At 37.7% G+C, this 27,647-nt stretch overlaps 2 non-coding genes across 2 annotated transcripts; one reads left to right on the forward strand and one right to left on the reverse strand.

Moving 5' to 3' along the window:
* Positions 1-5,416: 5,416 nt before the first annotated feature.
* Positions 5,417-5,523, reverse strand: LOC121208014 (small nucleolar RNA R71). Its single transcript, XR_005903057.1, has one exon. It is a non-coding gene; the product is annotated as a small nucleolar RNA R71 (small nucleolar RNA).
* A 17,543-nt stretch (positions 5,524-23,066) lies between these two features.
* LOC121206661 (small nucleolar RNA R71) lies at positions 23,067-23,173 on the forward strand. The gene has a single exon (XR_005901770.1). It is a non-coding gene; the product is annotated as a small nucleolar RNA R71 (small nucleolar RNA).
* Positions 23,174-27,647: the final 4,474 nt, after the last annotated feature.

Consider the following 27,647-nt stretch of genomic DNA (forward strand, 5'->3'; position numbering starts at 1 on the left):
CAATCAAAAGGTCTTTAGAGGGTTGTAATGAGGCTTGGTTAGGGGGTGTCAAAGAAAGAGTTAGAATCGAGATTGAATTCAAAAATTTCCTAACTAGAAAAAGAGTTAATCATCACTTGTGTACAACAAAGCTTCTTCTCAGAATATGGAATTACTAATGTGTATACATAGTTGTTGTTGTTGTTTTTTTTTTTTTTAGGAACAAGTTAAATAACATAGACTAACTTATTACAAACAAGACATAGCTAAGCAATTTACTCAACTTAAATCTCGACAAAAATAGGGATCAAATTAATTTAGGGGATTTCAACAATAATGGGTTAAGGGTTAATATTAAGGGTAATACAATAAATGGCTTGTTAGGCTCAAAGGGGTTTACTAGGGGTTAATCGTGGAGGTAGGCTTTTCATGACATGAGTGGGTTAATCCTAAGTGCCTTAATCATTTTGACATATCAAATCAAATGGTGTGGTCTCGACATGCTTAATCAAGCAAGTTCTATAATAATAGTTCAATACTGACGCACTCAAAGCAATAATAAAAGTGAACATGAAAGAATTAATAGATGCTCAAAAGGCTCAAAAATCTCAAAAAAATTATAGCTTTTTGATGTTTAAAACTTGTGAATTCCAACTCAAAGTTATACCTAAACTTTGGGGAAACAACCTAAGATTTTAAATTCTTAAAATTCGACTTATCATGCTTGATTCTCTAATGTCTTAAAGTTTAAACAATCAATGCATAAATTCTTATGCTTTAATTCAAGATATATCAACAAAAATAAAAAATCAATCAAAATTTATCCTAAATATGATATGAGAGATTTTCAAGAGAACAAAGTAGTCATTCAGGGATTTTTCTGATAATGAAATAAATACCCCCACACTTAAGATGTACATTGCCCTCAATGTACAAAGATAGATATTAGAATATAAAAATAAGATAGGGAGAGAAGTGAAACTTCCTGAATTAAGAATGGTTGATATTCTTGGATTAGCGAGATCGAGTATTGGAAATAAAGCTGGAGGGCAAGCATGATTTTGAATGATAAAAGGAGAGTTAAGGGAATAATCTGATAGTAGTGATAAAGATAAGCCGTGTTTTAAAAAAAACAAATGAATCTTAAAAACGTAATAAAAGAAAAATAAAATAAAATAAGATAAATAATCGAATTTTTCAAGTGGCACGGTCGGTGCACACGCCCGTGTGGATCATGTCCCATCCATGTTCATCGTGAATTAAGATGTCGTCACACGGCCTTCTGGCACGCCAGTGTGTCTAGGCCGTGTGGATACATGATCGTGTCGCACGGCTGTATCTGGCGCGGTTCGCTTCTCCCACAGTCGTGTATTCAGACCTACGCCCGTGTCAATCTAACAGGTTCGAACACAGATGCTAGACACGGGCATGTCGCACGCCCGTACTATTTTAATAGATTTACCCACGGTTCTTTCACACGGGTGTGTCTTACCCCCGTGTTGTTTTGGCAGGTTCAACCACAGCCATGTCGCACGGCCGTGGAATTTTATCGTAGCCCATGTTTGGGAAAAATTGTTGTCCTATTTTCACACGACCCTAAGCACGTCAGTGCTCTTGGCTGTGTCTCTGTGGAAAACCTGTATTCAAGCGCTCTGTTAGTAAGTTAGATGTTGAACACTAAATTTTAAGGAAGTTAATACAGTTAGTGCTCGGGTTACCTCCTGAGAAGCACTTATTTACAGTCTAAGCTCGACTTACCTCTCTGTTGAATGATCATGGTGGTTTAAGGAGTTTATACTCCTCATTCCTCCTATTAATCTCATCAAAATAAGGTTTTAAATGGGTGTTGTTTACCTTAAAAGTGCCGAACTTGGGATGACTCACCTCTACCGTACTGAATGGGAAAATGCTGAGTGCCGTAAGAGGGATTTCTTCATTCGATTTGGTAGCGACAATGTGGGGATCTGTGGCATCTAACAAGACTCTATCTCCAACCTTAAGTTGATTTAAAAAGGGATTGAGCTTGTTCTGTCGTAGATTCGGTTTGTCAGGTGTTCTCGTTTATGCGTCCGCCATTCATCTAGCTCCTTGATTTGTAGCTTTCGATCTTCATGAATGGGTCCTCTACTATTGCTTAAGAATGACTCATGTGCTTCCTTCAGACTTATTTCCTGCAAAGTAGGTTGCACCATATTGTCAGTTTTCATAGAATGGTCTAGATGATCACCTTCAATTTCCATTGTGTTGCCAGAATTGCGAGCTTGAAGGGTGATTGTTTCTTCTCCCACACAGAGTGTGAGTTCACTTGTGCCAACATCAATAATTGTTTTAGCAGTTGCTAAAAAGGGCCTTCTTAGAATTAAAGGAGTGTTGCTATCCTCCTCTATGTCTAGAACAATGAAGTCAACGGGAAATATAAATTTATCGATTTTAACTAAAACATCTTCAATAATACCCCTAGGAAATCTTATAGTTTTATCTGCTAATTGAATGCTCATCCTAGTCTGTTTGGGTTTCCTGAGACCTAATTGTTTGAACATTTTGTAAGGCATGACGTTAATACTAGCCCCCAAATTAGCTAATGCATTATTAACATCTAAACTACCAATTAAGCAAGGAATTGTAAACCTGGATCTTTAAGTTTGTTGGGTAGTTTATTCTGGAGAATAGTTAAGCAAACTGCGTTTAGCTTCACATGCGATGCCTCGTCCATCTTCCGCTTATTTGCTAAAAGCTCCTTTAAAAATTTCATTGCGTTTGGCATCTGTGATAGAGCTTCAATAAACAGTAAGTTAATATGTAATTTTTTTAAGAGTTTAAGGAATTTACCAAATTGTTCATCTGAGCGGTCTTTCCTTGTCGCGTTGGGGTATGGCACACGAGGTTTATATTCGACATTCACCGATTTTTTTTTATTGTGATCTACCTCACCTTGACCTTTGCTTACCACAGTTTCTTGCCTTGGTTCTGGCGTAGGCTCAACAAATCCTTCTTCATCTTAAACGTTAATCGCGTTGAGCTGTTTCCTTGGGTTAGGTTCAGTATTACTTGCCAAGCTCCCTTGTGGTCGTTCGGAGATTAGTTTGGAAATCTGGCATATCTGAGTTTCGAGCCCTTAGATCAATGCTTGTTGATTATTAAGTGCTGTCTCGGTGTTCTAGAAACAGGTTTCTGACACCGAGATAAACTTTGTGAGCATCTCTTCAAGGTTTGGCTTCTTTTCCTGTTTGTAGGGCGGTTGTTGGTAGCCTGAAGGTGGTTGTGGTCTTTGATTTCCTTAACTGCTAATAAACACCAAATTATACATATTTTTACCCCAAATACTTAGCATATTTATGGATGTTTATTACTAGATTTATGGATTTTGGTGCTCTTAATCCGGTTATTTCATATTTTGTACTCAGGAGAGCACCAAGAGTCAAAAGGAGCCAAAAACGAGCCAAAAAGGGACAAAACGAACCAGATCGAGAAGATGACACGGCCTAAGCCTTGCCACACGAGTAGCTTACACGCCCGTGTCTTTCGAGGGTGTCGACCAAAGCTTTCACGATTCACACAGCCTGGCCATTGACCCACACGGCCGTGTACAATTTAACGGATCGAACATGGCCTGGCAATCACGTCACACGGCCGTGGCACACGGGCGTGTCCCTTTTTCAAAGAGTTGTATTTTACATGGAAAAGGATACTTAGGGAGGAAGAAAGCCAATCCAGAGCCAATATAAACACCCTAAGTATGACTTAGAAAGGGGCCGCTCTCTCTAGAACTTTTCTAGAGTATAGAACCGCACGCCGGGAATTACTTGAAGAAAGCCAGACGATCCATCCGAAAAGCTGGAGCTACTCCAAAACTGAAGATCTCTCTCAGAATTCCTTCAGGGGTTTTAGAGTTTTCTTTATGTTATGTTTTTTTTATTTTCATACTTTTGAGATGTACTCTTATTTTATTATGGATTAAACCCCTTAGATACCTAAGGTGGTTGAAACCTATGATGAATCTTGTTATTATTATCTGAACTGTATGATAATAACTTGATTTTTTCTTAATTATGTGTTTTTAATGCTTGAAATAATATTTCGGGTATTAATTCATGCTTTGATGTGCTTATGCAGAGGAGCAAAATTCCCTGTCTAAGAGTAGATTTGGCATAATTAAGCGGAGTTGATCGAACGCCTAGAAATAGGGTTACGAGATTTTGCCAGATTAGGGTGAAACCTAATATGGGAGTTTATAGATCGATTTACTGCTTCCCTAAGGGTTTTAAGTAAGAAAGAGATTTCGATTTATTCAACTGAGGGTTAGGCATTATTAGTCTCGAAAGAGATAATAATATAGGTTAGGGAGTCTCAGGGATCAAGTGAAGTGAATAAATCGTCTGGTTCAGAGTCAGATAACAAGTGAAATCTAGGTGGATTCCTCCTTAGGTGTCGTCTTTATCAATTACTTTTCTTCAAGCCTTTTTCCAAATTTTCTCTTTGCTTTAGTTTAATTAGTTAATTAGTTTAATAAACAACCCCTCCTTATTTCTAGGTTAAATAATAAAAAGATAGTTATTACTAGTACTTTTGGTTCCCTTGGGTACGATATCCCGGTCTTGCCATTACTATACTATTGTTCGATAGGTGTGCTTGCCTTTTCATCGTGATAATAGTTAGTTTAGGTTTAATCTTTATTATAAATATTTATTACTTGTTACGAATCACGCGATCAAGTTTTTGGCACCGATGCTGGGGAACTAGAATATTAGGAACGTTCAATTTTTATTACTTTAGCCATTTATTTTTCTTGCAATTTAATTTAATTTTATTAATTTTATTATTTCTTAATTTACTTTTTCTTTCTCTTGGCAGGTTTTTATAGTTTATGACTTGAAGAAACCGGTCAGAACCTTTACTTTTGGACAAAGAAATCGATTGTACAGTTCGTAGAAACCAAAGATAAACAAGGCACAGCTTAAGATACACAGAGAACGAGTAGGAAGACAATACTCAACCCCCAACCGAAGAGATGGCTAAAAACTAAGGCAATCAGCTACCTCCTGCAATTGCGGCTAATCAAAATCCTGCTCCACGCACTATGTATGATTATGCTAAACCTTCTTTAACAGGAACTGAGTCTAGCATAGTTAGACCGGCTGTAGCTGCAAATACTTTTGAACTGAAACCTAACACAATTCAAACGATACAACAGTTTGTTCAGTTAGATGGTTTGCAGGATGAAGATCCCAACGCTCACTTAGCAAACTTTCTGTAATTTTGCGATACATTTAAAATCAATGGCGTTTCTGATGATGCCATTTATCTTCGGTTATTTTCTTTTTCATTAAGGAACAAAGCTAAACAGTGGTTGAACTCGTTACCATGAGGGTCAATTACTACTTGGGAGCAAATGACCGAAATTTTTTTACTAAAATACTTTTCGCCGGCTAAAACGGCTAAATTACGTAATGATATCTCTTCTTTTGTGCAGATGAATTTAGAAACAATTTACGATGCATGGGAGAGATACAATGACTTACTGAGAAGGTGCCCTCACCATAGGTTATCGCTTTGGCTTTAAGTACAAACATTCCATAATGGTCTGAATCCCTCGACTCGGCAAATTGTTGACGCGGCTGCTGGCAGAACCATCAACAATAAAACACCGGAAGATGCCTATAAGTTTATAGAGGAGATGTCACTGAATAACTATCAATGGAAAATTATGAGGACAAAGCCAACAAAAACAACCGGCGTTTATAACGTCGACTCAGTTACTATGCTGTCAAATCAGGTAGAACTTCTCAATAAAAAGATTGATGGTTTACTTGGTTCTACGAAGGTACATCCAGTAATGAGGTGTGACTCAAGCGGAGGAGGTGTGCATACAGAATATCAATCCTTCAATCCCATAACCGAAGAGGAACAAGTCAACTATATGGGTAACAATAACTTTAGATCTCAAAATAACCCATACAGTAATACTTATAATGCAGGTTGGAGGAACCACCCAAATTTCTCCTGGGGTGGTCAAGGGAATCAAAAGCCACAAAATCCTCAGGGTTTTCAACAACCACCCTACCAACAAGAAAAGAAGCCAGATCTTGAAGAGATGCTCTCAAAGTTTATATCAGTGTTAGAAACCCATTTCCAAAATACCAAGACAGCATTTAAAAATCAACAAGCATCGATCCAAGGACTCGAAAATCAGATAGGCCAGCTTTCCAAACTGATCTCCGAATGACCACAAGGTAGTTTGCTAAGTAATACCAAACCTAACCCAAGGGAACAACTCAACGCAATTAATACTCAAGATGACGAAAGAGTCGTTGAGCCTGAACCAGAATCGAGGCAAGAAACTATGATAAGCAAATGGAGAGATGAGGTAGGTCAAAATACAAACAAACCAATGATTGTCGAATATAAACCTCGTGTGCCATACCCTAACGCGACAAGGAAAGACGATGCCAAATGCAATGAAATTTTTAAAAGAGATTTTAGTAAATAAGCGGAAGTTGGACGAAGCGTCGCATGTGGAGCTAAATGCAGTCTGCTCAACTATTCTACAGAATAAGCTACCCCACAAATTGAAAGATCCAGAGAGTTTTACAATTCCTTGCTTAATTGGCAGTTTAGATATACGTCATGCATTAGCTGATTTAGGGGCTAGTATTAACGTAATGCCTTACAAAATGTTTAAGCAACTAGGTCTTGGGAAACCTAAACAAACTAGGATGAGCATTCAATTGGCAGATAAAACTATAAGATTTCCTAGGGGTATTATTGAAGATGTACTCGTGAAAGTAGATAAGTTTATATTCCCCGTTGATTTCGTTGTTCTAGACATAGAAGAGGATAATAACACCCCTTTGATTTTAGGGAAGCCCTTTTTAGCAACTGCTAAAACAATTATTGATGTTGGCACAGGTGAGCTTACATTTCGTGTGGGAGACGAAACGATCACCCTTCAAGCTTGTAATTCTGGCATCACATCGAACACTGAAGGTAATAGTCCATACCAATCTACTAAAACTGACAATATGACTTTGCAGAAATTAAGCTTCAAAGAAGTTCACGAGCCATGTTCCAGAAATGATAGAGGACACATTCATGAAGAATGAAGGCTACGAATAGATGAGCTAGACGAATGGCAAGTAAACAAACCGAGAACACATGATAAACTGAAACTACGTCAAAACAAGGCCGATACCTCTCCTAATCAACTTAAGGTTGGTGATAAAGTCTTACTAGATGCCCCAGATCCCCACATTGTCACTACCACACCGAATGAGGAAATCCCTCTTACGGTACTCAGTATTTTTCCATTCAGTACGGTGAAGGTGAGTCACCCCAAGTTCGGCACTTTTAAGGTAAACAACACCCGATTAAAACCCTATTTTGATGACATTGATAGCAGGAATGAGGAGTATAAACTCTTCAAACCACCCTGACCATTCACCGGAAAGGTAAGTCGAGCTTAGACTATAAATAAGCACTTCTCGAGAGGCAACCCGAGCACTAATATATTCTGATTTCTTTATTTTCAATTTCTAACACTTTAAATCATTCACTTTATCTTTGAATTCCAAAGTTTCTCAACACACACGGCCAGGCACACGGGCGTGCCTAAGACCATGGCCAAGCAGGGGAAGAAACACGGCCGTGTGATACAGCCGTGTGGAAGCAGGACATGATCTCCCTAAAACACAGGATGCGATAAATCCCCATGGCTGTGCGACATGGCCGTGGGTCAACTTGATAGGAGAACACGGGCGTGGGAATGGAAAAACATGAGCGTGCCAGGGGCAAGGCTCGATTCTGTTTCTTCGACACAACGTGAGGCACGCCCGTGCCGTTAAGTCGTGGACAACAATACACGGGCGTGGTACCCTAACACACGGGTGTGGGAGAAGCGAACAAGGCTAGGCACGATTGTCCGATATGGCCGTGTGCCACACACGCCCCAGACACACGGGCGTGGGATAGTAGCCGGGCACGACCTAAATTGGAAAATTCAAAAAACACGGGGTCACTTTCAGAGTACACAGGCGTGGCCCTAGACCGTGTATAGCTCCCTTATATAAGCAAATCACTTTTCATTTTCTTCTTCCTTTCAAAACCCTAGCCAAAATCTTCCTTTCCCCACTCCCTAATCCCTATTCCGGCCACCATTACCCAGATTTTCACTTCCCTAACCCTCAAACCACCCTAAAATCCACTCCCCCTGAATTAATCCTCACTTTCCCCTCCATTTTTCCTCCACACGGCTGTACACCCACGCCACACGCCCGTGCTCACCACCAACACGCCCGTGTGCCACCCTACAACAGCTTTTGGTACATTATGTCATCATCGAGAGGAAAGAAGGCCGCGGTCCCATCCTCAAAGAGACGTAGGGGACCGGGTTCTTCCTCGATATGTGCTACAGCAGAAGTTTGGCACCCATTCCTTGAGTTTTCGCAAGCTTTGTAGTAGGAGCTATTTCATATACTACGCGCACGGCCCCTCACTACAGGTCGCTGCATCAACTGGGCTGCCGTAGAGCAAGTCCAACTAGCTGATGCCATCCGCGCCCTTCTGACTACAGACCCATGGGAACGGTTCTTTGATATCACCGAACCCACTCATTTAGAGCTAACTTTAGAATTATTCTCTACTTTTCATTTACAGGTGGGGATGACGAAAAATGATGACCCTGTTACCATTCACTTCCGATTAGGCGGTCTAGTTCGCGTGATGAGTGTCCCAAAGTTTGGAGTCACTTTGGGACTTTACACTGATGAGTTTATGGAGGAGGAGGACATGAATGCACTACCACGCAATATCCACATTTCTCCCTCCTTGTGCTGGAAAGCTGTGGCACCACTTTCTTCCACCTACAACCCCAGCCGCTCGAAGGCCTCAGCTCTCGCCCCTTCCCTACGCTATCTCCATGTCATATTGGCACATACCTTGACCGGAAGGAGAGAGAGCATAGGCGTTGTCAACACCCATGATGCCTACTATTTATGGTGCATGGCGAATGCACACGTGACTGACTTGGCATACTTCATCGCTTTCTCCATTCGCCATCAGACTGAGCGGCATCAGAAATGAGTAATCTCTATCGGCCTCTACGTGACGCGCCTTGCCAAACACTTCAGTATCCTCAACACCGTGGCCTAATCATCAGCGCTTACACTGATAGGTCAGATGCCCCCACAGGGCATCACGACTATGTTACACATGAGGATGATTGAGCGCCGCCGTGGGACCGATCCTCCTTAGTACCATCTCACTCATGCCATTGACGAGGAGGATCTAGAGGACATTTCTGATGATGTCCCCCCACAGCACGAGGAGCCTTCTACCACGCCACCTAGGGAGCAACCAGTTCATGCGGCTGCTTCATTGGCACACCTTTCCGACCGACTCGGTCAGTTCGAGCAGTATTGCACTACACAGTTCGAGATGATTCACGAGTGAGATCGGTGACTAATAGACAGATGGACAACATGCAGGCCATGATGCAGCAGTTGTGCCAGCACTTTCACATTGCCACTCTAGCGCCGCCACCTGAGGGCCCCACTGACGAGGATCATTGAATCCTCTTATCTTTTTATTTTTATTTTTATTTTTATTTTCATTTCAATTTTATTATTTTCTTTTGAAAGACATATCTCTATTAGTAAATTTTACTTTCTTCATTTTTCTGGTGTCTCTAACAAGTAATCCCACTACACTCTCTTCCACACCAACTCTTAATAAGCTCTTCATGATTCTACACACTTCCAAGCAAAGCTGCTAGGAATATTTTACGGAATAAGGAAACAAATGGAAAACAACATGTAACGCCTCAACGCCCGAGACTGTCGTTAAAGTCGATCTTGAGGTGTTACCGAACATAATTTATCAAATTAAGAACTTCGGATCATTTGTTTCTACATTCACAGTTTTCTAGCTACCTGCGTCACAGTTACAAGAAAAATCATATCTCGAGTTACGAAACTCAAAATCAAGATCCGTAAATTTTCCCTAAATCTAGACTCATATATCTATTTACTAATTTTTTCTAGAATTTTTGGTTGGGCCAATTAGTACAGTTTATTAGTTAAAGTTACCCCTGTTTCAGGACTTGACTAGACTAACCTCTGTTTAACGAACCATATTTCTCTCTGTGAAAAATTTATTTGACTATGCCGTTTGTTTATCCTAAAACTAGACTCAATAAGGATTCCATGAATATAAAATACACCACCTAATTAGTTTTGTACAATTTATGGTGAATTTCTAAATTTGGAATAGGGGATCCAGAAATCACTCTGGCCCTATTTCACTAAAATTCAAATATCTTCTAACATATAATTCCTTTACCTATTTCGTTTGTTTTATTTGAAACTAGACATATTAGGCTTCAATTTCATATTTAATCCATCACCAAATTCGATTTCTATGATTTTTAGTAAATTTTCAAACTCACGTCAGTGTTGTTGCAATGTTCTGTTTATGGCAAATTTCATCTTTTCATGAGTTTTATGGACTAGATAACCTATTTACCTTCCAAGACATCAAACATAATCTAAATTAGCCATTTCCATGACTTATCATTATCAAGCATTTTCTCAACCAATTCACTGCCATATCACAAAATTATTTACACAAAATAGGTATATTGCTATACATGCCATACTTAAGTTTTACAAGCCATTTACCAAAAAATGTCCTTCGGATAGTGTGATCGAACCTTCGACCTGTCCCGATTCCCGAGCCGGCTTGTTCAGAACTACAGTGAATAAAAAGGAGGGAGTAAGCATAAATTCTTAGTAAGTTCATATGCAAATAACAAGTAACATAACAATAAAATTTTACCAAACAACCTTAGCATGGTATCACCAAAACATATATTACATTTCTAAACATCATTCATCATCTTACCACCTTATTGTTGTTGTATCTATTTTCAACCCGAGGGTTAAGTACATACCTGTACAAAGTGTCCATTTCACAACACTTACCAAAACATCACTTGCACCTTAAATGTTCTTCCATTTCACTAGAAATTTTACCCGTTGAACACGTAGGAATATAATCCGGATACATGGATAATTTGCACATAAGTGCCACATATGTAATCAAGCAATCATGTAACCCGCCCCTAAGTGAACTCGAACTCAACTCAATGAGCTCGGGCATTCGCATCCATAAGTGAACTCAGACTCAACTCAACGAGTTCGGATGCCTAGTTATATCTCTCGAACTTGGACTCAACTCAACGAGTTCGGATGCTCAACCATCATAGTGACATGTCACTTGTATCCTAATATATTCCTAAGGTTCAAACGAGATTTTCCTCGAACATATATTCTTGCCATCTTCCGTAAAATACCGAAACCAATACTCGGTAGCACTTTATATTTAACAAATAATATACATAATTTGCATTTTATTTGAAAATAACCACAAAGCATAAATTTCATGATTAAAATCAGCATATTATATAATTAACATCAATAACTTATAAATAACAATTATGCTACATTATTCACACATGAACTTACCTTGGTACCAAAATATAAAGATTTTGCAATTTAGTCCACAATCTTTTCTTTTCCTCGATTGGGGTCGATTCCACGTCTTTCTTGATCTAAAATAACACATTTAGCTTATTTAATACTCACATTATCAAATTAGTCTTTAATTCAAATTTTAGCAAAATTACAATTTTACCCCTAAACTTTTGCATATTTACACTTTTGCCCCAAATCTTGGGAATTAAACTTAATTCCTTATTCTTATATTTTATGACATGCTAATCACTTTTCCCTTCTATGGAAACATCAAATTCTCACTTTAACATGTATTTATGACTAGTAGGTATTTTTGTCGATTAAGCCCTTTTACTTGTTTTCACTCAAGACCGAGTAGCACAAGTTGTCTAACATAATTTAAAACCTCATATTCTATCATAAAACATCAAAATTCACAAATTTCACCTATGGTATTTTTCCAAATATGAGCTCTAACTCAAAATATTACTATCATAAGCTATACCGAGTTACCGGGATTTCAAAAACGTAAAAATCATTAAAAACGGGGCTTGGAATCACTTACTATGAAGCTTGAAAATTGAAGAAACCCTAGCTATGGAGAGAGGGAGCATTCGGCAACAACTAAGGAAGATGATAACAAATTTTGTGTTATTTTTCCCTTTTTATTTCATTTAATATTCAAATGACAAAATGCCCCTCCTTACTAAACTTTAAAAAAATTCCTTCCATGTCCTAAATTTGTCCATGAACTTAAAATTGGTCAAAGTACCATTTAAGACCTCCTAATTAATATTTCAAGGCAATTTCATACTAAAAACTTCTAGAATGCAAGTTTTGCAAATTATTCGATTTAGTCCCTAATTTCAATTTAAGTACTTTAGGCATAGGATTTCATCACGAAATTTTCACACAATCATGAAATATTATCATAAACATCAAAATAATTATAAAATAATTATTTCTATCTCGGATTTGTGGTCACAAAACCACTATTCCGATTAGGCCCTAATTCGGGATATTATAACTCTCCCCCTTTAAGGATTTTCGTCCTCGAAAATCTTACCGGTAAACAGGTGTGGGTATTGGTTCTTCATAGTTTCTTCGGGTTCCCATGTAGCTTCTTCTACTCCATGCTTTTGCCACAACACTTTCACAAGTGCAATACTTTTGTTCCTTAGTTGTTTGACCTCTCGAGCTAAAATCTTAATCGGTTCTTCTTCATAGGTCATGTCTGGTTGTAGTTCAATTTCTGTCGGTGAAACCACATGTGAAGTATCTGAATGATACTGACGTAACATAGACACATGGAATACATTATGAATCTTCTTCAATTGAGATGGCAATGCTAACCGATAGGCTACCGGTCTAACTCTTTTAATAATATCATACGGCCCGATAAAACGCGGACTTAATTTGCCCTTCCGTCCAAATCTGAGAACTTTTTTCCACGGAGACACTTTTAAAAATACTTTATCACCAACTTGAAATTCAATGTCTTTTCGTTTTAAATCTGCATAAGATTTTTGTCTATTTGAAGCAGCTTTCAAACAATCTCGAATTATCTTCACTTTTTCTTCGATTTCTTTTATTAGATCAACTCCATAAATCAAATTTTCCTTGAGTTCAGTCCAATACAAAGGCGTTCGACACTTACGACCATACAATGCTTCATAAGGTGCCATCTTAAAGCTCGTCTGATAACTATTATTGTAAGCAAATTCTACCAACGGTAAATATCTTTCCCAACTTCCTTGAAATTCCAAAACACAACATCTAAGCATATCTTCAAGAATTTGAATTACTCTCTCTGATTGCCCATCAGTTTGTGGATGAAAAGCAGTACTGAAATTTAACTTCGTACTTAACGCGTCTTGCAACTTTTGCCAAAACCGCAAGGTAAACCTCGGATCTCTATCCGAAATGATCGACAATGGTATTCCGTGTAGTCTAACAATTTCTCTAACATATAGTTCAGCCAACTTGTTAAGAGAATAATCCATACGTACCAGGATAAAATGAGCCGACTTAGTTAATCTGTCAACTATTACCCAGATTGTATCTTTCTTTCCTGGAGTCAATGGCAACCCTGAAACAAAATCCATAGTAATCCGATCCCATTTCCATTCAGGAACCATAATAGGCTGAAGTAATCCCGAAGGCACTTGGTGTTCGGCTTTCACCTGTTGACAAATTAATCATTTTGATACAAACTCGGAAATATCTCTTTTCATTCCACTCCACCAGTACATTTTCTTCAAGTCATTATACATTTTCGTACTACCCAGATGAACTGCCAAACAACCATTATGTGCTTCATGCAAAATGTTTTGAATCAACTCATCATTTTTCGATACACAAATCTGATTTTTAAACATCAAGCAACCATCAAAACTGATTCTGAAATCTGATCCCATATCAGCTTCACACTGTCTTCTCTTGGCTTGCAAATCTGGATCATTTTTCTGAGCTTCAGAAATCTCTTGTAAAAACATCGGTCTTACTCTTAACTCTGCTAGAATCGAACCATCATCTGACATTTTCAACTGAGTGTTCATAGCTCTCAAAGCAAACAACAACTTTCTGCTTAAAGCATCGGCAACCACATTATCTTTTCCCGGATGATAATCAATAACAAGCTCGTAATCTTTCAATAATTCCAACCATCTTCACTTTCTCAAATTCAAGTCTTTTTGTGACATCAAGTACTTAAGACTTTTGTGGTCGGTGTATACCTGGCATTTTTCACCATACAAATAATGTCGCCAAATCTTCAAAGCAAACACCACCGAAGCCAAATCCAAATCGTGAGTAGGATAATTCCTCTCATGAGGGTTTAACTGTCTCGAAGCATAAGCCACCACTTTTCCTTCTTGCATGAGTGCACACCCCAAACCATTTAGAGAAGCATCACTATACACCACAAATTCTTTACCTGATTCGGGCTGTACTAACACTGGTGCCTCTGTTAATAACTTTTTCAATTCTTCAAAACTCTGTTGACATTCTTCCATCCATTCGAATTTAACATTCTTTCAGAGTAGTCTAGTCATAGGAGCAGCAATTATAGAAAATCCATTTACAAACCACCGATAATACCCAGCTAGCCCCAAGAAACTTCTAACTTCGGTTACATTTTTCGGTGGTTTCCAATCAATAATGGCTGAAATTTTACTAGGATCAACCCGTATACCATCACCTGAAACAATATGACCCAAAAATCCATATTCCCGGAGCCAAAATTCACTTTTACTAAACTTAGCATACAGTTGCTTATTTCTCAAAGTTTGCAAAACTATCCTCAAATGCTCAGCATGCTCTGTCTCATCTTTTGAATAAATTAAAATATCATCTATAAACACCACAACAAATTTGTCCAAGTATGGCCGAAATATGCGATTCATTAAATCCATAAACACAGCAGGAGCATTTGTCAACCCGAATGGCATAACTAAAAATTCATAGTGACCGTACCTTGTTCTAAAAGCAGTTTTAGGCACATCCGACTCTTTTACTCGCAGCTGATAATACCCAGATTTCAAGTCAATCTTAGAAAACCATGTCGCTCCTTTTAGCTGATCAAACAAATCATCAATTCTTGGCAACGGATACTTGTTTTTTATTGTCACCTTGTTTAACTATCGATAATCAACACACAACCTCATAGAACCATCCTTCTTTTTAACAAATAACACGGGAGCACCCCAAGGTGAAAAACTCGGTCTCACAAAGCCTTTATCAGTCAACTCTTACAACTGCGACTTTAACTCTTTTAACTCTTTAGGTGCCATTCTATATGGAGCAATCGAGATCAGAGTTGTTCTCGGTATCAAATCAATACCAAATTCTACTTCCCTGACTGGAGGTAAACCCGGCAATTCTTCTAGAAATACATCCGTAAATTCACACACAACTGGCACTGATTCAACTTTCTTTTCAACTTCTTTTGTATTAATTACATACACCAAATAAGCTTCATAACCCTTTCTCAAATATCTTTGAGCCGACATTGAAGAAATCACACTAGACAATGCCTCTGATTTATCTGATTCAACCCGTAAAGTTTCACCATTTTCACACTTTAATTATATAACCTATTCTTTGCAATTTATTATAGCATCATGCAACGTCAACCAATCCATACCCAAAATAACATCAAACTCATCAAACGACAACAACATCAAGTCAGCCGGAAAGTAATGACCCCGAATCATTAAAGGACAATTCTTGCATACTTTATCAATTATCACACATTTGCCTAACGGATTCGACACTCTAATCATAAATTCTGTGTTCTCAACAGGTATATTCATACTAGACACCAATTTCATGCATACATATGAATGAGTAGAACCGGGATCAATCAAAGCAATAACATTAACATCATAAAGAGAAAATATACCGGTAAACACATCAGGTGAGGAAGCATCTTCACGCGCTTTAATAGCATAAGTTCTAGCCGGAGCCCTTCCTTCAGGTCTAACTGCTGCATCTCTGGCTACATTCTTACTGCCTGCTTCCCTCCCAGCTTTTCTTGGATACCTTCCCCTCGAATCTGCACCACTTGCTTTTGTATACTGAAATTTTTCTTTCTCAGCTCTCTCTGGGCAGTCTCTAATAAAATGATCCGAAGAACCACATCGAAAACATTCATTTGCTCTGCACGGATCAAAATGATTCCTACTGCACCACTGGCACTCTGGTTTTAAAAGTCTTGAGTTCCCTACACTGGCTGCCGAAGTAGTCTGGGACTTAGGACCCACATTTTGCTTCTTAAAATTCCCATATGATTGCCCCGCTGAAATTTGGGAATGAGGATTCATATTTCTTGACTTTCCGGGTTGTTGTGAGGGTGCATTACTCATTGGTCTTTTCTTCCAATTTCGTGTCTCAGATTCTACCTTTTTCTTTTCCTTAAGTAGTTCTTCAGCCTTGCAAGCTCGATTGAAAAGCACCACCATTTCTTTTAGTTCAAGGATCCCAACAAATACCCTGATGTCTTCGTTGAGCTCGTCTTCAAATCGTCGGCACATCTTGGCCTCTGTAGGAACATATTCTCTAGCATACTTACTCAATCGAACAAACTCTCTCTCATATTATGTGACTGTCATACAGCTCAAGAAACTCTTTACGTTTCTGATAAATAAATCTTTCACTAATATATTTCTTCCAAAACTCTTCTTGAAAGAATTCCCAAGTTACCCTCTTTTTCGGTACCACCGAAATCAAAGTCTTCCACCAATTATAGGCTGAATCCCTCAACAAAGATACAACACATTTCAAACATTCTTCAGGTGTACAAGATAATTCATCAAATACCCGATAGAATTTTCAAGCCAGAACTCTGCTTTCTCGACATCATCATCAATATTTGCCCTAAATTCTTCATCCCCTTGTTTACGAATTCTGTCAACTGGAGTTCTGTGAAATTTTATCATATCCACACCCTGAGACATCGGGGGTTTAGGTTGAGGAATTGGGGGAGGTGGGGGAGGTCGTACATTTGGGTTCGTACGAACGAACTCAGTGTACCATGCACTCATCATTTGGAGAAAGGCTTCCCGATCCCTTTCTCTTCCTCCCTGACCAACAGTAGGAGGTGGATTTTCAGTCGGCGCTACCCCTTCAGCCGGAGCTGGTGCATTACTCTCTACTTCATCTGCCACAGCTGGATCGGGATCTATTTACTATAAAAAATCATTTAAAAAGGTCAGAAGTCATCACACTATCACAATTTATACATATGGCATGTATAGCAAAATTCGTACATACAACATGTAGTCCGAGAACTGACTAAACCTGCCTGATACCACGAAATGTAATGCCCCAATGCCCAAGACTATCACCGGAGTCGAGCTTGAGGTGTTACCGAACATAATTTATCAAATTAAGAACTTCGGATCATTTGTTTCTACATTCACAGTTTTCTAGCTACCTACGTCACAGTTACAAGACAAATCATATCTCGAGTTACGAAACTCGAAATCAAGATCTGTAAATTTTCCATAAATCTATACTCATATATCTATTTACTAATTTGTTTCTAGAATTTTTGGTTGGTCCAATTAGTACAGTTTATTAGTTAAAATTACCCCTGTTTCAGGACTTGACTGGACTAACCTCTGTTTACAACAAACCATATTTATCTCTGTGAAAACTGTATTTGACTATGCCGTTTATTTATCTTGAAATTAGACTCAATAAGGATTCCATGAATATAAAATGAACCACCTAATTATTTTTTTACAATTTATGGTGAATTTCTAAAGTTGGAACAGGGGATCTAGAAATCGCTCTGGCCCTGTTTCACTAAAATTCAAATATCTTCTAACATATAATTTCTTTACCTATTTCGTTTGTTTTATTTGAAACTAGACATATTAGGCTTCAATTTAATATTTAATCCATCACCAAATTCGATTTCTATGATTTTTAGTAAATTTTCAAACTCACGTCAGTGTTGCTGCAATGTTCTATTTATGGCAAATTTCATCTTTTCATGAGTTTTATGGACTAGATAACCTATTTACCTTCCAAGACATCAAACATAATCTAAATTAGCCATTTCCATGACTTATAATTATCAAGAATTTTCTCAACCAATTCACTGCCATATCACAAAATTATTTACACAAAATAGGTATATTACTATACATGCCATACTTAAGTTTTACAAGCCATTTACTAAAAAATGTCCTTCGGATAGTGTGATCGAACCTTCGACCTGTCCCGATTCCCGAGCCAGCTTGTTCAAAACTACAGTGAATAAAAAGGAGGGAGTAAGCATAAATGCTTAGTAAGTTCATATGCAAATAACAAGTAACATAACAATAAAATTTTACCAAACAACCGTAGCATGGTATCACTAAAACATATATTACATTTCTAAACATCATTCATCATCTTACCACCTTATTGTTGTTGTATCTATTTTCAACCCGAGGGTTAAGTACATACCTGTCCAAAGTGTCCATTTCACAACACTTACCAAAACATCACTTGCACCTTAAATGTTCTTCCATTTCACTAGAAATTTTACCCGTTGAACACGTAGGAATATAATTCGGATACATGGATAATTTGCACATAAGTGCCATATATGTAATCAAGCAATCATGTAACCCGCCCCTAAGTGAACTCGGACTCAACTCAACGAGCTCGGGCGTTCACATCCATAAGTGAACTCAGACTCAACTCAACAAGTTCGGATGCCTAGTTACATCTCTCGAATTCGGACTCAACTCAACGAGTTCGGACATTCGCATCCATAAGTGAACTCGGACTCAACTCAACGAGTTCGGATGCTCAACCATCATAGTGACATGTCACTTGTATCCTAATATATTCCTAAGGTTCAAATGGGATTTTCCTCGAACATATATTCTTGCCATCTTCCATAAAATACCGAAACCAATACTCGGTAGCACTTTATATTTAACAAATAATATACATAATTTGCATTTTATTCGAAAATAACCACAAAGCATAAATTTCATGATTAAAATCAGCATATTATATAATTAACATCAATAACTTATAAATAACAATTATGCTACATTATTCACACATGAACTTACCTTGGTACCAAAATATAAAGATTTTGCAATTTAGTCCACAATCTTTTCTTTTCCTCGATTGGGGTCGATTCCACGTCTTTCTTGATCTAAAATAACACATTTAGCTTATTTAATACTCACATTATCAAATTAGTCTTTAATTCAAATTTTAGCAAAATTATACATTTAGAGTTCAAATTTTAGCTTATGATAACAAATTTTGTGTTATTTTTCCCTTTTTATTTCATTTAATATTCAAATGACCAAAATGCCCCTCCTTATTAAACTTTAAAAAAATTCCTTCCATGTCCTAAATTTTTCCATGAACTTAAAATTGGTCAAAGTACCATTTAAGACCTCCTAATTAATATTTCAAGGCAATTTCACACTAAAAACTTCTAGAATGCAAGTTTTGCAAATTATTCGATTTAGTCCCTAATTTCAATTTAAGTACTTTAGGCATAGGATTTCATCACGAAATTTTCACACATTCATGAAATCTTATCATAAACATCAAAATAATTATAAAATAATTATTTCTATCTCGAATTTGTGGTCACGAAACTACTATTCCGATTAGGCTCTAATTCGGGATATTACACAACACCTCACGAGTGCCATGTTCAACGACCTAATTTCTTCATCTAGCTAAGAACAGTGGCAGCTACCACTTTCCCCAAACACTCCAGCCTCAGAATCAAGCTCCACATCCATATAACAGGGAGTTTCACCTCCTTCCCTCTTATGATTTTCTTTATTTTGAATAATTTTTCTTTGTACATTGAGGGCAATGTACATCTTAAGTGTAGGGGGTGAACATGAACATGATGCCTAACTTTTTGCATTATTCTCAAATCCCTAAATATGATCTTGTGCTTAAGTGATTTTCTCAAAATATTGATCGAATGAATTCTGATTGATCTATAATTATTGTTGATATGCCATGAATTAGACCATGGGAATTATGCATGATTATTTGATTATAGGACATTAGAAAATCGAGCATGATAAATTGATATTTTGAGAACTAAAATTTTTAGATTATTTTCCTAAATTGAGGTATTATCTTGAAATCTTAAGTATACAGGAATGACATCAAAAACCTAAATTTTTGGTGAGATTTTTGAGCCTTTTGAGCATATAGCTTTCTTTCTTGCTCACTTCTTTTGTGGTTTGAGTGTGTCAACATTGAACTGTTATTCTAGAACTTGCTTCGATTATATATGTCGAGTTCACACGTATGATTTGATATATTGAGATGATAAAGACACTTAGGATTTAACCCACTTACTCCATAAAAAGCCTTCCCACATAATTAAACCCTTAGTAAACCCCTTTGAGCCTACAACCCTTTTTATTAATTAACCCTCATCATTAACCCATTAACCCATTATTGTTGAAATCCTCTTACTTAATTTACCTTTTTTTTATCGGGATTATTTTTAATATTGTTACCTCACTATGTTCACCATTTTTTGTTACTAAATCAGGAAATATGATTTCTATATTGTATTGACTTGATTTGTTCTTAAAAAAAAAACCTCAGTATTATTATTGTAATTCTCAGCAAGCTAAAGTTGCCATGAGCTCATGTAATATAGTTCTAGATATTTGTTTGTGATTCAGTAATTAAGTTTTTGATAGTGGGGTAATATATTGAAATTATCTCGATTCTAACCTTTGTCTCTTCAGCTTGTATCCATACCCGTAACCTAAACCTCGTTACAACCATGCAAAGACCTTTTGATTTGTGTATCATATCATTTACAAGTGGTGGAGATTTGATTTTCACGTAAGCCTATAGTAATAACTTCTCATGTTAGACAATCGAGTGCTTAATCTTGAACCTTAAACACTTTGAGTGATTTGAGTGAATCTTTAGTGAGGATGTCATCTCTTGTATATTTAGGACTAAAGTTAATTACTTAGAGGAAGGAGATTACCTATGATTTTATTATCAAAATATTCGATTTAGATTGTTTGAGGCTTTTAATGCCCCTATAGTTGAATTTTCACTGTATAATTTTTTGTGGAATAACTTGTAACATTATCAGTAATGATTATGTGATTGAGAGGTATGAATTCTAGTAGTAAATGAGAGTTTTGCTTAAGGACAAGCAGATGCTTAAGTGTGGGGGTGTTTGATAAACGCCAAATTATACATATTTTTACCCCAAATACCTAGCATATTTATGGATGTTTATTACTATATTTATGGATTTTGGTGCTCTTAATTCAGTTATTTCATGTTTTGTACTCAGGAGAGCACCAAAAGTCAAAAGGAGCCAAAAACGAGCCAAAAAGGGACAAAACTGACCAAATCGAAAAGATGACATGGCCTAAGCCTTGCCACACGGGTAGCTCACACACCCATGTCTTTCGAGGGTGTCGACCAAGGCTTTCACGATTGACACGGCCTGGCCATTGACCCACACGGCTGTGTGAAATTTAACGGATCAAACACTGCCTGGCAATTACGTCACACGGCCGTGGCACATGGGCGTGTCCCTTTTTCAAAGAGTTTTATTTTACACGGAAAAGGATACTTAGGGAGGAAGAAAGCCAATCCAAAACCTATATAAACACCCTAAGTATGACTTAGAAAGGGGCTGCTCTCTTTAGAACTTTTCTAGAGTACAGAACCGCACACCAGGAAATAGTTGAAGAAGGCTAGATGATCCATCCCAAAAGCCGGAGCTACTCCAAGACTGAAGATTTCTCTCAGAATTTCTTCAGGGGTTTTAGAGTTTTCTTTATGTTTTGTTATTTTCATACTTTTGAGATGTACTTTTATTTTATTATGAACTAAACCCCTTAGATACCTAAGGTGGTTGAAGCCTATGATGACTCTTGTTATTATTATCTGAACTATATGATAAATACTTGATTTTTTCTTAATTATGTGTTTTTAATGCTTGAATTAATATTTCGGGTATTAATTCATAATTTGATGTGCTTATGCAGAAGAGCAAAAGTCCCTGTCTAAAAGTAGATTTGGCATAATTAAGCGGAGTTGATCGAACGCCTAGAAATAGGGTTACGAGATTTTGCCAAATTAGGGTGAAACCTAATATGGGAGTCCATAGATTGATTTATTGCTTCCCTAGGGGTTTTAATTAAGAAAGAGATTTCGATTAATTCAACTGAGGGTTAGACATTATTAGTTTCGAAAGAGATAATAATATAGGTTTGAGAGTCTCACGGATCAAGTCAAGTGAATAAATCGTCTGGTTCAGAGTCAGATAACAAGTGAAATCTAGGTGGATTCCTCCTTGGGTGTCGTCTTTATCAATTACTTTTCTTCAAGCCTTTTCCAAATTTTCTCTTTGCTTTAGTTTAATTAGTTAATTAGTTTAATAAACAACCCCTCCTTATTTCTAGGTTAAATAATAAAAAAATAGTTATTACTAGTACTTTTGGTTCCCTTGGGTATGATATCCCAGTCTTGCCATTACTATACTATTGTTTGATAGGTGCGCTTTCCTTTTCGTCATGATAATAGTTAGTTTAGGTTTGATCTTCATTATAAATATTTATTACTTGTTACGAATCACGCGATCAACTGCCCCACGAGAAATTGGGGTGGCTTCTCCAACCTGCATTGTAAGTGTTACTATATGGATTGTTTTGAGGTCGAGGATTATTACCCATGTAATTTAATTGCTTGTTATCGATGTTGTGACCATAAGGTTAGTATTCTGAATGACTTGTTCCACCTCTACTTGCTTCGCACTGCATTACTGGGTGAACCTGTGTAGAACTAAGAAAACCATCAATCTTTTTATTTAGAAGTTCTACCTGGTTTGATAGCATAGTAATCGAATCGACATTATAAACGCCTGCTGTTTTAGTTGGTTTTGTCCTTATGAGTTGCCACTGATAGTTATTCAGTGACATCTCCTCTATAAACTCATAAGCATCTTCAGGTGTTTTATTATTGATGGTTCCACCAGCAGCTGCGTCAACCATTTTCCTAGTCGAAGGATTCAGGCCATTATGGAATGTTTGAACCTGAAGCCAAAGCAGTAACCCATGGCGAGGGCACCTTCTTAAAAGGTCCTTGTATCTCTCCCATGCATCGTAGAGTGTTTCTAAATCCATTTGCACAAAGGAAGAGATACCATTACGTAATTTAGCCGTTTTATCCGGCGGAAAATATTTTAGTAAAAATTTTTTGCTCATTTGTTCCCAAGTAGTAATTGACCCTCGCGGTAACGAGTTCAACTACTGTTTAGCTTTGCTCCTCAATAAGAAAGGGAATAACCGAAGATGAATGGCATCGTCAGAAGCACCATTAATTTTAAACGTATCGCATAGTTCCAAAAAGTTTGCTAAGTGAGGGTTGGGATCTTCATCCTGCAAACCATCAAACTGAACAAATTACTGTATCATTTGAATAGTGTTAGGTTTTAGTTCCAAAGTATTTGCAGCTACAGCAGGTCTAACTATGCTCGATTCAGTTCCTGTGAAAGAAGGTTTAGCATAATCAAACATACTGCGTGGAGTAGGATTTTGATTAACCGCAATTGTAGGAGGTAGCTGATTGTCTTGGTTTTCAGCCATCTCTTCGGTTGGGGGTTGAGTATCGTCTTCTTGCTCGCTCTCTATGTATCTTAGGCTTCGCCTTATTTCTCTTTGGTTTCTACGAACTACGCAATCGATTTCTTCGTCAAAAAGTAGTGGTCCTGACGGGTTTCTTCTAGTCATAAACTATAAAAACCTGTCAGAAGAAAGAAAAAGAAAAATAGTAAATTAGAATAAAATTAAAAATAAAATTAGATTGCAAAAAAAAAAATAAATGGCTAAAGTAATAAAAATTGAGTGTTCCTAATATTTTAGTTTCCTGGCAACGGTGCTAAAAACTTGATCTCGTGATTTCGTGATAGGTTTTAAATATTTATAATTAATCTTTCTTGACACTAACTATTATCACGATGTAGGCAAGTGTACCTATCGAGCAGTAGTATAGTTTTAGCAAGACCGGATTGTCAAACCAAAAGGAACTAAAAGTAGAAGTAATTACTGTCTTTTTATTATCTAGCCTAGGAATAAAGAGGTTTTGTTTTAACTAACTAATTATCTAAACTAAGAACTCACAGAGAATAGAATTGGGGAATTACTTTTGGGAAAATTGATTGAATTAAGACAAAACCTAAGGAAAAATCCACCTAGACTGTACTTGTTATTCTAGCTCCGAATCGGACGATTTATTCATTTAACTTGTTTCGTAGAGATCCCTAAGTTATGTTATTATCCTTATTCAAGACTAATAACGTCTAATCCCTAGATTGAATAATTGAGACCTTTCTCTACTTAACACCTTAGGGTTGTATTAACTCGATCTATGGATCCCCTTATTAGGTTTCACCTTAATCCGGCAAAATCTTGTTACCCTATGTCTCAACTTCGCTTAATTATGACAAATGTACTCTTAGACAAGGTCTATTCCTCCTCTGAATAAGAGCTTATCTTGAATCAGTATCCTGGGATATCAAAACAAGAATTAAGAACAAGTTAAACATTTATCATACAATTCAAAAAATAATAACAAGATTCGTCTTAGGTTTCATTCCCGTTAGGTATTTAGGGGTTTTAGTTCATAACTAAATAAGAAAACATCTCAGAATAATAAAGAATACAAAACATAAAGAAAACCCAAAACTCCTGAAAAGGAATTGAAGAGACATCTTCAGTCTTGATGGTGAATCCGGCTTCTGAGATGGATCAATCGGCTTCCTTGGAGTAATTCCTTACTCCCTATTCTGTGCCCCCCTTTTCTTTCTCCTTTAGGGTGTATTTATAGGCTTTGGAATGCCTAAGAGCCCTCAAAATTAGCCTTTTCCAAATTGGACTCAACTTGGGCTCGGTAGGGACACGCCCGTGTAACACGCCCATGTGTGATTACTTCAAGCCGTGCTCGAGCCTGCCAAATTGACACGGCTGTGAGGTCTGCCCGTGTGAGGAGGTCCAGGCCGTGTTGATTTCGTAGTTTGGCCATTTTCTCCGGTTTGGGCCAGTTACTTGTTCCTTTCACTCTCCTATGCTCTCTTAAGTATAAAACTTGAAATTAAAGCATTAGAAGCATCGAATTCACCCATTCTAATGGGAAATCATCCATAAAATGCATTAAACATGGGGTAAAAATATGTATAAATTACTGTTTATCAGCTCCAATTATAATCGCACCTGATTGGAATTTACCTTTCGAACTAATGTGCGATGCGAGTTATTTTGCAGTAGGTGCAGTTTTGGGACAGTAAAGAGACATGCATTTTCAACCTATCTATTATGCTAGTAAAACCTTGATAGCTGCACAAGAAATCTACACCACCACAGAGAAAGAGATGCTAGCTGTGGTTTTTGCATTCGATAAATTTAGGCCATATCTAATATTGTCTAGAGTTGTCGTTTATACTGACCATTCTGCTCTTCACTACCGTTTAACTAAGACTGATGCAAAACCTCGACTTATTCGATGGATTCTTTTATTGCAGGAATTTGACTTAGAGATTCAGGATAAGAATTGAGCTGAAAATCTCACGACTGATTATCTTTCCAGGCTTGAAAATTCAAGTACTAAAGAGCCAGATGAAGTTGAAATAAATGATTCATTTCCTGAAGAACAATTTTTCGCTATATCTGATTCTGAGGTACCTTGGTTTGCAGACATTGTGAATTTTTTAACTGCTAACATTATCCCAAAAGGGTTGACACATCAGCAAAAGAAGTGATTCTTTACTGATGTGAAAAACTACTTTTGGGAAGACCCTTTCCTTTTCCGTATATGTGCAGATCAAGTCATTAGGAGATGCGTTAGAAGGTCAGAAGCATTGAATATCTTGGAACATTGCCACTCATGACCAATTGGAGGACATTACAGTGGAAATAGGACCGCACATAAAACACTCGAAGCAGGTTTTTATTGGCCTCCACTTTTAAAGGACGCCAACAGGTATGTTGCTACTTGTAATAATGCCAACGAATTGGTAATATCTCTAAACGTGATGAAATACCGCAAACATACATGTTCTCATGTGAAATATTTGACATATGGGGTATTGATTTCATGGGTCCATTCCCCAGCTCATTTGGGAATAAATATATATTAGTAGCCGTTGATTATACGTCTAAATGGGTGGAAGCCCAAGCTTTACCTACTAATAATGCTGGAGTGGTAATACGATTCCTTAAGAAACTCTTCTCTCGATTTGGAACACCTAGAGCAATTATCAATGATAAGGGTACTCATTTTTGTAACGCCCAATTTGATAAGACCCTTAAGAAATACGAAGTTCACCACAGAACAACTACCCCCTATCATCCTCAAACTAGTGGACAAGTCGAAGTAGCAAACCGAGAGCTCAAACGTATCCTAGAAAAGACAGTACAATCAAAAGGAAGGATTGGGCGATGAAAGTAGATGATGCTTTATGGGCTTATAGAACTGCTTTTAAGACCCCCATAGGAACATCCCCTTACAGGCTTGTCTACGGAAAAAGTTGTCATCTACCGTTTGAGTTAGAACACAAGGCATTCTGGGCTATAAAATTTCTAAACCTTGATCTAAAACTTGCAGGTGAAAACAGGTTGATGCAGTTGAATGAGTTAGATGAGTGGCGAACCAATGCATATGAAAATTCACGCCTATACAAGGAAGCAACAAAGTGCCGCCACGATGCTCGTTTGAGGCAACACAAGCAATTTGAAGTTGGAAATCTTGTCATGTTATATAACTCGAGGCTCAAATTGTTTCCTAGAAAGCTTAAATCACGATGGTCAGGTCCTTTCGTAGTCCAAACTGTGTTTCCATATGGCACAGTAGAGGTAAGTCATCCATCACATGACACTTTCAAGGTAAATGGACATCATCTCAAACTCTATAACAGTGAGAATTTTAAAGACAATAAAGAGGAGCTACGGCTCCATGAACTTACCTGAATATACCCATAAGGTAGATTCGAGCTTAGACTCTAAATAAACGCTTCTCTAGAGGCAACCCGAGCACTAACAGTGTTGATTTCTTTAAATTTTAGTTTTTAACATCTAAATCATTAATTGAGTCCTTAAACACAGGTTTTCCAAATCCACACGACCAGACACACGGGCGTGCCTTAGGCCGTGCTCATACCACGGGAGGCGACACGGCCGTGCGATACGGCCGTGTGAAAACAGAGTAAACTTTTTCCCAAAACACGAGATTTAATACTTTGCCACGGTTGTGCGACATGGCCATGGGTAATCTTGCCAAATTAACACGGGCATGCGACACGCCCTTGACCACCACCCGTGGTCAAAACTATCAAAATAACATGGGTGTGCGCATACATACACGGGGTGGGAGAAGCGAACAAAGCAGGACACGGTGTACAACACGCCCGTGTCTATAAGCCGTGGTAGAAACTGAAAAATTAACACGGACGTGTGACACGCCCGTGCCCACCACCCGTGGTCGAAACTGTCAAAATGACACGACTTTGCAACACGGTCGTGTGCACCAACGCGCCCAAATTTGAAAACCACGAAACACACGGGCTGAAATAAAGGGCACATAGGCGTGCCCCACGGTCGTGCCCCACAGCCGTGTGCCCCAATATCTTTATAAACCCCT

The sequence above is a fragment of the Gossypium hirsutum genome, chromosome A01, assembly GCF_007990345.1.
Source record: "Gossypium hirsutum isolate 1008001.06 chromosome A01, Gossypium_hirsutum_v2.1, whole genome shotgun sequence".
Classification (NCBI taxonomy): Eukaryota; Viridiplantae; Streptophyta; class Magnoliopsida; order Malvales; family Malvaceae; genus Gossypium; species Gossypium hirsutum.